This window comes from Arachis ipaensis, chromosome B3, assembly GCF_059453495.1.
Source record: "Arachis ipaensis isolate K30076 ecotype BB chromosome B3, ASM5945349v1, whole genome shotgun sequence".
Classification (NCBI taxonomy): domain Eukaryota; kingdom Viridiplantae; phylum Streptophyta; class Magnoliopsida; order Fabales; family Fabaceae; genus Arachis; species Arachis ipaensis.
In genome coordinates this window covers 27,820,503-27,830,070 of record NC_142438.1, presented here as the reverse complement: position 1 = coordinate 27,830,070, position 9,568 = coordinate 27,820,503, and the positions used below count along the sequence as shown (strand labels likewise).

General features: G+C 38.5%; 1 non-coding gene across 1 annotated transcript; it reads left to right on the top strand.

Annotated features, from left to right (window-relative positions):
* The first annotated feature begins 9,041 nt into the window (after nucleotides 1-9,041).
* On the top strand, nucleotides 9,042-9,144 carry LOC148570138 (small nucleolar RNA R71). The gene has a single exon (XR_015907813.1). It is a non-coding gene; the product is annotated as a small nucleolar RNA R71 (small nucleolar RNA).
* The last annotated feature ends 424 nt before the right edge of the window (nucleotides 9,145-9,568 follow it).

Below are 9,568 nucleotides of genomic sequence, written 5' to 3'. Positions count from 1 at the left end.
TTCGCGTGAGCCATGCGCGCGCGTCAGTGTTCGCTGGTCATCTCCTTAGTTTCTTGTGTTCCTTCCATTTTTGCAAGCTTCCTCTCCATTCCCTTAGCCATTCCTGCCCTATGAAGCCTGGAACACTTAACACACGGATCACGGCATCGAATGGTATAAAGGAGAATTAAAATATATAAATAAAAGATCTTTGGAAAGCAAGTTTTCAACCATAAAACAATACTAGGAAGGAAAATGTAAAATCATGCAATTAGTATGAATAAGTGGGTGAAGACTTGGTGAAACCACTCAATTAAACACAAGATAAACCATAAAATAGTGGTTTATCAACCTCCCCACACTTAAACATTAGCATGTCCTCATGCTTAGCTTAAGGAAATAAACAAATGAGTAGGAAAAGTAAGACTCATGAAATGCAATGCAACCTATGTATCATGAATGCAACTATATGATAAAATGATTTTGTCTATTTAGTTAAAAATAAATAAGTTCTTTCAAGACAAAAATAAATTAAATTCCACTAATTCAAATTATATAATAAAAGCAAGTAAACCTGTAGAAAGACAGCTTATGAAAGCAGGGGACACAGAATTAAGCATTGAACCCTCACTGATGGTGTATGTGTACTCTAGTCTCTCTAGTGTATAGGGTAATCACTCTACTCTTCTCTAATCATGCTTTCTAAACCTTGTTCTTCACCTAACCAATCAACAAGTATTTAATGCACTAATGCAAACATCATGAGGTCTTTTAAAGGTTGTAATGGGGCCAAGGTAAAGGTGAGGGTATATATATGGCTAAGTAAGCTATAAATTGAATCCTTGATCAACCTAAGCTATCACCTAACATACATACTCTATTTTCTTCTTAGATTATCCTTAGGCTTCCCAAAATTCTTCCCACTTTTTTGTTTTACATAATCATGCATCAACTTTTTCTCTTAACTTGTATCACATATGCATTGATTTTTGAACTCAACTTAGCATTGGGGTAATTTTGTCCCCTTATTCATTTATCTAATTACTCATTTTATTGAAATTTTTTTAAGAGAAATAAGTATAGCTTATCAATGCACATGGATTCATAATTTTTCTTAGTTTCACATGAATAGGTACCCAAATTTCCAACATTTTATCATGACACATTCCCTTATTAATCAATGTTCCCATAGCTTCCCACACTTTAATTGATACACATTTTCTATCTTAAGCTAACCAAAGATTCAATTTGGGATATTACTTGTTTTTCTGCCTAAGGCTAGTAATGTGGTAAAATATAGAATAAAGGGGATTTAAAAGGCTCAAAATTGGCTAACAAAGGTGAATGGAAGGGTAGGCTATTTGGGGTAAGTGAGTGAATAAAATAATGGCCTCAATCATATGCATGCATATAATACATTAAATATTGGACATATAGGATGGAACAAAATATAGATCACAATCATAGAGAAGCAAACACACAAGAATAAAAAAATTTATGGTTAAATAGTGTAACCATTTTATTAGGCTCAAGTCTTATAGGTTGTGTATTCTAGCTTTTAACTATGTTCCAAATACAACTTCCAAACAAGTTTAACACAAAAGTTTTGATTCAAATTAGTGAAATTTTTTCAAAAGTAGGGTCTTAAAAAGAAACTTATTATTTTCTAACCAGTTAGAACATGCATGCAAATAACCTATTACTATGCAATTTTTATCCTATCCTAACAAAAGAAAAATAAAATAAATATCCTATTTTATTGGTGTTTTAAGGAAGAGAAATTACCTCCGAAAGTCAGGTACTGACCGACCTCCCCACACTTAAGGCTTGGCACCGTCCTCGGTGCCGTCAGTCAGGAACAACGGAGGGCTGGTAGCAGCATCTCCACAATTGGGACCATCATGGCTCCCTATGCTGGTAAATGAAGTGGAGTCCGGGGTGTCTGGTTCTTCTTTAGGTGGTTGGTTACCAACAAGTAGCTCCTTGAGGTATGTAAATCGATGCTTCTTACGGCGCTCCCTTTGCTTTCCTTTCCGTTCAATCCGGTCTAATTTCTCAAGTATCTGATGGAGCAGTTAGTTTGTTGAAGGTGCTTGTGATGTGGGAGGAGTAGGAATGTCTTCGGCCGGTTCTGCTGGCCGGCTAGGAGTGGCTGCTGGATGTCTAATATATTTCCCATTAGGGACTATCTGATCATCTCGTGGAATCATGGCCTTGGTGTCCCCAGCTCTGTAGGAGACTCCGGCTGCTGAGACTAGATCTGAAACTAAGGCTGGAAAAGATAGGTTGCCCGCAATCTGTACGTGTCTCATAGCATGTCGAATGTGTCTTGGTAAATTAAGGTGCTGGTCAGTAAGGATACACCAAAGTAGAACAGCCATGTCTGCGGTGAAGGAGGACTCGTGAGTGCTCGAAAAGACATAATGGGACATAATCTGTGCCCATACTCGAGCCTCTATAGTGAGTGCTGAAGCCAAGATGCTCTTAGGTCGAGACCGATGGTATCCATAGATCCATCTGCTGCCAGGTTGTGCTATAACTCTAAGAACAGCGTCCCAGTCAAATTGGTATGTCTGGCGCTTGAGTGAGGCTTCTTGGAATGCGTCCAATCTTTCTGGTGTGGGGAAAAGATCTAAAGCTCTTTGAATGTCCTCTTCTGTTATGAGAACTTGCTTTTGATGGACATAGACAAGACTGCATGGTTGGCATGTGAAAATTGGAGTAGAATTCAAATACCCATGAAAGATTAACCTATTTTGGCTGTCTCCGTAGGAATCCCCAATGTCTTCGCTCAATGCGGGGCTCAACAAATTCAACAATGTTGGTCGCGAGGATGAGAAGGTATTCGTTATTGTAATTCCTCTCAGCCAGGATAGGGAACATCTGCTCACAGTAGTGGTTAGGAAACCACGCAGTGTCCTTTGCTGGGAAAGCTTTTTCTTTTTCATCGACCTTGATGATCCTCTTGATTCATTTTGTTGAGGGCTTTACTGCTGTTGAAGATGGCTCTGCCACTAATGTTCTTTTAGTTTCTTTCCTTGCTGGTGGTTTGGGATTAGCTTTCTCTTTACCTTTCTTGGTGGCCATCCTGAAAAGGAAAAAGGTACGTAATTTTAAAACTTAAGGGTTAGAGCAAGGAAGAAAAGGGTATAGGTGATAATTAATGCACGGTAAAGATGGATGTTGTTAACACATGGTCTAGACTACATGTGAAAAGTTCATCAATGGAAATATAGCAAGTGCATGTGAGGGCAATTAAATGCAAGATGTTTATTGGCATGCCGGCAAAGGCACGAGTAGCATAGATCAAGCATTCAATGTCCAAGTTAGATTACCGACTCTTTCAAACTAACAACCTATTTGTATTGACAATTATTTTTAATAAATTATATATAAAAAGGGGTTTTGTGAAAAACAGGCATTAGGGTAGAAGAATAAAATAATTAAATATGCACACTGCCATACGGGCTTTTTCACAAACACATAGCATGCATGGTGAATATGTTATTGAAAGTATTAAAGTGAACATACAAGCAACCCTTTAGAAAGTAATATTAATTGTTAAACAATTCCACAATAATTCATAAGCAAAATATAAAAGAAAATAATCACCCAATTAAATTTCTAACAACAATCAAAAGAAAAAAAAAGAAAAAGAAAGAAAAAGAAAACATATATAATGAAAGTAAAAAAAGAAAGAAGAAGAAAACATAAATAAAAATAATAATGGAAAAGTAAAGAGGGGAGAAGGAAAGAAAAGAACCTTGACGATGATGATAAAGGAAGAAGGGAGAAAGTAAAAAGTGAGAAAGAATAAAGAAGGAAGAAAAGATAAGAAAGAAATAATAAGGGAAAGAAAAGATTTAGATATTGGAAAGAAAAGATAAGATAGTTGGCGCTGATCTGGATAAGCTGTGCGTCGCATGTGACGCGGACGCGTGGGTCACACGATCGCATGGCGGACGATAATTTCAGGTGATGCGGACGCGTGGATGACGCGATCGTGTGGCCTGATTTGTGCTATTGGTGCGAGTGTAGCCTCGCGTTCGCACAACTTTCTGTTTGAAATGCAATTTGCCAAAAGTCTGGGTGACGCAGTCGCGTGGGTGACGCGATCGCGTGAATGGCCATTTTTTGAAAACGACGCGACCGTGTGGGGCACGCTATCGCATGGTAGGGCTTGCGCTTCTAGCATCAATCCAGCCCTACTCCATCATAACTTGCTGCCATACACCTATTTACATCGATTTTGTAGGGCCACGCGGCCGCGTGGGTGATGCGGACGCGTGGGGAGGCTATTTTTCAAATGACGCGGACGCGTCAGCAACGCGGTTGCGTGGGCATATTTTTGCCTAAGGCACGCCTCCAGCCACGCTTCCGCGTGACTCTCTGTTTCTTTTTTCCTTTTGCGAAAGCATCTATGACGCGGACGTGTCGCGTGCTTTTTTTATGCAAAATACGGCAAATGCAGGCTATATGCAGTTATATGTAGAGGTTATAAGAAGAGTCATTTATAAAAAAAAAAACAAAAATCGGAAAATAAAACTAAGACTGAAACTGAACGATCATACCATGGTGGGTTGTCTCCCACCTATCACTTTGCTTTTACGTCCTTAAGTTGGACGTCTTTAAACTCATTCTGCTTCTGTTGGTGGGTCTTCCAAAAGGAAAACTGACGTTGGGATTTTTGCCAGTAAAGATTTTCATAAAAACAGTCGCGTTGTAGATATAGTCTCTAAACCGACAGAAATCCCTTCGTACAAACGTTTGGGTGTCACAAGTAACAAACTCCTTTGAAATTGATAACCGAGTATTCAAACCTCGGGTAGTCTTCTCAAGGAATTGCAGGAAAGTATGTTCTTATTATTGGTTATGAGTTTGTAAATTGGGGTTTATTAGGAAGTAAGGTGGGAATATGTTATATGACAAGTTCTATTAATGTATAAGATAAGAAGCAACAATAGTAAATGGTAGAGGAAATAAAATAATAATAATAAAAATAAACTCTTGGCAAGGTATTAGAAATTGGAGGTCCAGACCAAATTATCCTTATCAATGATAATAAAAATTGAATCTTCAAGTGACTAATTAAATTGATCTTCGAATCCTATTTATTTCCTAAGAAAAGATTGGGATTATTGAAGTTCAATTCAATTGGCAAGATAACAATTAACAATTATGCTGTTGAGTTGGATAACTCCTGAGTTATTAATTTCTTAACCAAAGCCAAGAATGTAGAAAGCTAAATTAAAATCACAAATATCTGGAATACCTCAGATAAAATACATTCCAAGCAGTAAAATCTAACATGTAAAAGTTCATAAGCCAATTGGGCAACATAAGTCAAATACAAATAAAAACATTAGAGTATCTGAAAGTAAAAGAGAAATATGAAGAAAAAGGAATATTGAACCTGGATTGAGAGTTACTCCTAAAACTAAGAGAAGTCCTAAATCCTAAGAGAGAGAGGAGAGAACCTCTCTCTAAAACTACATCTAAAAAACATGAAAAGTGGATTATGAGAGCCTTCTCATGAATGGATGCATTTCCCCACTTTATAGCCTCTAATCGGTGTTTTCTGGGCCGCAAACTGGGTCAAAAACAGTCCAGAATTCGCTGGGTTCGAATTTTGCCACGCTGGATTTCCGTCATTGCGACGCGGCCGCATGGATCACGCGGTCGCGTTGCCTAGCGTCAGGGGAACTATAGCATATTATATATCAAATCGAAGTCCCGGACGTTAGCTTTCCAACGCAACTAAAACCGCGTCGTTTGGACCTCTGTAGCTAAAGTTATAGCCGTTTGAGTGCGAAGAGGTCAGGCTGGACAGCTTCGCAGTTTCTCCAACTTCTTGTATTCCTTCCACTTTTGCATGCTTCCTTTCCATCCTCCAAGCCATTCCTGCCCTATAATCTCTGAAAACACTTAACAAACATATCAAGGCATCTAATGGTAATAAGAGAGGATTAATAATAAGCAAATATAAGATCAAAGAAGCATGTTTTCAATCATAGCACAAAATTAGGAAGGAAATATAAAACCATGCAAATATTATGAATAAGTGGGTAAAGAGTTGATAAAATCCACTCAATTGAGCATAAGATAAACCATAAAATAGTGGTTTATCAACCTCCCCACACTTAAATACTAGCATGTCCTCATGCTAAGCTCAAGAGAAACTATAAAGATGAAGAGGAATGGTAGAATGTATGAAATCAAATTAACCACATGTGAGCTCTATATATATAAGTGAATAGTAATTAGAATTGCATGATTCATTTAGGTAGCTTGCATTTAGAATAGATTGCATTGCATAAGATTCCACCATTCTACCTTCACTCTTTCTCTTGGATTTAGCATGAGGACATGTTATTGTTTAAGTGTGGGGAGGTTGATAAACCCATATTTTATGATTCATCTTGTGCTCAATTAAGTGTTTTTATCAATTCTTCACCTACTTATTCATGTAAATTGCATGGTTTTACTATTTCTTCCTTATTTTATGATATATGTGAAAACATGTTTCCTATGCTTTAAAAATATTAAATTTAATTATCCTTTATTACCATTCGATGGCGTGATTTGTGTGTTAAGTATTTTTCAGGCTTCATAGGGCAGGAATGGCTAAAAGAACAGAAAGGAAACATGCAAAAATGGAAGAAAAACACAAAAATGGAGTTTTGAAGAAAAGGGAGCGACGCGCATGCATGGACGACGCGGACGCGTGCCTAGCGCAAAATGGTAGTGACGCGTACGCGTGGACGACGCAGACGCGTGCCTAGAGCAGAACACAAATGACGCGAACGCGTGACTGACGCGTACGCGTGACAAGAAAAAAACTCCAAACCACGCCAACGCGTGACCCACGCGCACGCGTGAAGGACGCCACGTGTAGTAAATTGCAGAAGTCGCCCCCAGCGATTTCTGGACCCTTTTTCGGCCCAAATCTAAGCTAGAAACACAGAATATAAGCCAGAGAATGGGGAAATTAATAATAACAATAGAGATATACACAATTTTAGGTTTTAGATGTAGTTTTTAGAGAGAGAGATGATCTCTCCTCTCTCTTAGGTTTTAGGAATTAGGATTTCTCTTATTTTATGGTTATTTCTTCATACCAGGTTCAATGTTCTTTAATTTAATTTCTCTTCTACTTTTATTTACTTTATCACTTAGTTTATTTACTTTCCCAATTTTATTTATGAACCTTCCCATGTTAGATTTGAATTTATGTTTAAATGCAATTTGAGGTATTTCAGATTTAGGATTGCTTTCTTTTATTCATGATATAAATAATTTAGATTTTTCTCCCTTTTGGTTTTGGTTAAGTAATTGGTAACACTTGAGTTATCAGACTCAACAGTTGATTGAAAATTGGGATTGCTGATTGATTTGGATCTCTCTAAGTTAGTCTTTCCATAGGAGTTGTCTAAGACTTGAGGATCAAATTAATTAGTCCACTTGACTTTCCTTTATTTAGTAAGGGTTAACTAAGTGGGAGCAATAACAATTCTCATCACACCTGATAAGGATAATTAGGATAGGATTTCCAGTTCTCATACCTTGCCAAGAGTTTTCTTTATAATCATTAATTTATTTTTCCTTGCCATTTAAATTACTTGCTCCTTATTTCAAAAACCTAAAAATATACAATTTCATAACCAATAATAAATCATACCTCCCTGCAATTCCTTGAGAAGAAGACCCGAGGTTTAAATACTTCGGTTATAAATTTTATTGGGTGTGCTTAAGTGACAACCAAAACTTTTGTACGGAAGGATTCTCCGCTGGTTTAGAAACTATACTAACAACACGATTATTCTTATAAAATTCTTTACCGGCAGAAATCCAGTTCGTTCAGTTACCTCAACCTTTTTGAAAATTTCTACCATTTTGGGATCAAGTTCCATCTGCTTTCTGGACTTCCTTGCAAGGTGTGGAAATAGGATAGGAATGGCGTCACTTGTTTCTTCAGTATCCTTTAGTGCGTCATTCATTTGTTGAGCTACTTCTTTCTCAACCTTGTGTTGTACTTCCTCTTCAGCATCTTCTATTTCAGCATCTTCTACTTCTATCACATCCTCAGCTGAGGCGTGTTCTATTGGGCTTGGCTCCTCATGGTTCCTCTCTGGCAGTGTGGTTCCGGACCTCAAAGTGATAGCATTGATGCCACCCTTGGGGTTAGGTAAGGGTTGAGAATGAATTCCACTGGAGTTTAAAGGTTGGTTTGTAGAAGTAGGTAATGAATCTATCTGGGCGGTGAGAGCTTGTAAAGTGGCATTCAGACCATTTAGAGTAGAGTTTAGTGTAGTCTGCATGTCTTGTTGTCCTTGTGCAAAGGGAACGAAGCATCTCGTCGTTTGATGAGGAAGTGGGATAAGTGATTTGTGGTACTTGTTGTTGGTTTTGCTGGGGTCCTTGTGATTGTCTTAAGTGAGGAGCTCTGTAGAGTTGGTTTTGATTCTGCTGTCTGTTGTTATTATTCCACCTCTGGTTTCCTTGATTGTCTCTGCCTCCTCTGTTATAATTTTCCCTCCAGCCATGGTTGGAGTTGTCCTGCCATCCTTGGTTATACTTCCCACCTTGGTTGTAGTTGCCGCCTTGTTGATTGTATCCTTGATTTGGGCGGTCATAGAAGTTATGAGTAGCTGCCACAGTGTTATCTTCTTGTTGGAGCTACGGGCATTCATCAGTATAATGACTATAGTCAGCACAGATTCCGCATACTCTTTGGGGTAGTAATTATTGGCTTTGCTGTGGTGGGGAAGGCTGAGCTTGTTGTTGTTAATTCAATTGTAATTGTTTCAGTAGGTTGGTCATCTCACATATACTCTGTGTAAGAGCAGTAGTCTCAGTCCTAGAGAAAACTTCTACAACAGCTTTTGAATGGGTGCTCCTGTGCCTGTGATTCCTAGCAGATTCAGCTAAGTCGCTGATCAGTTGCCATGCTTTATCTGCAGTCTTGTACTTCTTCAGAGAACCATTACTAGCACCATCTAGTGTAGTTTTATCCCGAGGCTTCATGCCTTGAGTAATAGCTGATTAACACTAGCTTGTCAATCATGTGATGGGGCATGCATCTAGAAGATTCTTAAAATGCTCCCAGTACTCACAGAGAGTTTCGGATTCTCCTTGAATAATACATGAGATCTCTTTTCTCAATCTATCTGTAACTTCAGCTGGAAAGTATTTCTCCAAAAATTCTCTCCTGAGTGTATCCCAGTTGGTAACTGTCGCTTCAGGTTGGGAGTAGTACCACTCCCTTGCCTTACCCTCAAGAGAAAACGGGAAGGCTGTTAATAGAATAGAAGTTTCATTCGCACCCTGACGCCTAACAGTAGAACAGGCTGTCTGAAAATTCCTGAGGTGCTTAATGGGCTCCTGAGCAGGTAAGCCATGAAAATTGGGCATTAAGTTGATTAGTGCAGTCTTCAGTTTAAAATCTACAGCCAGAGTTGGATGATGCACTTGATACGGCTGCATTGTAAAATCTGGGGCTCCAACTTCCTGGAGAGTAATCCTCCTGGGTTCTGCCATTCTATCTGCACGTGAATCAACTGAATCAGTAGTAAATGAGCTTGTTTCGCTT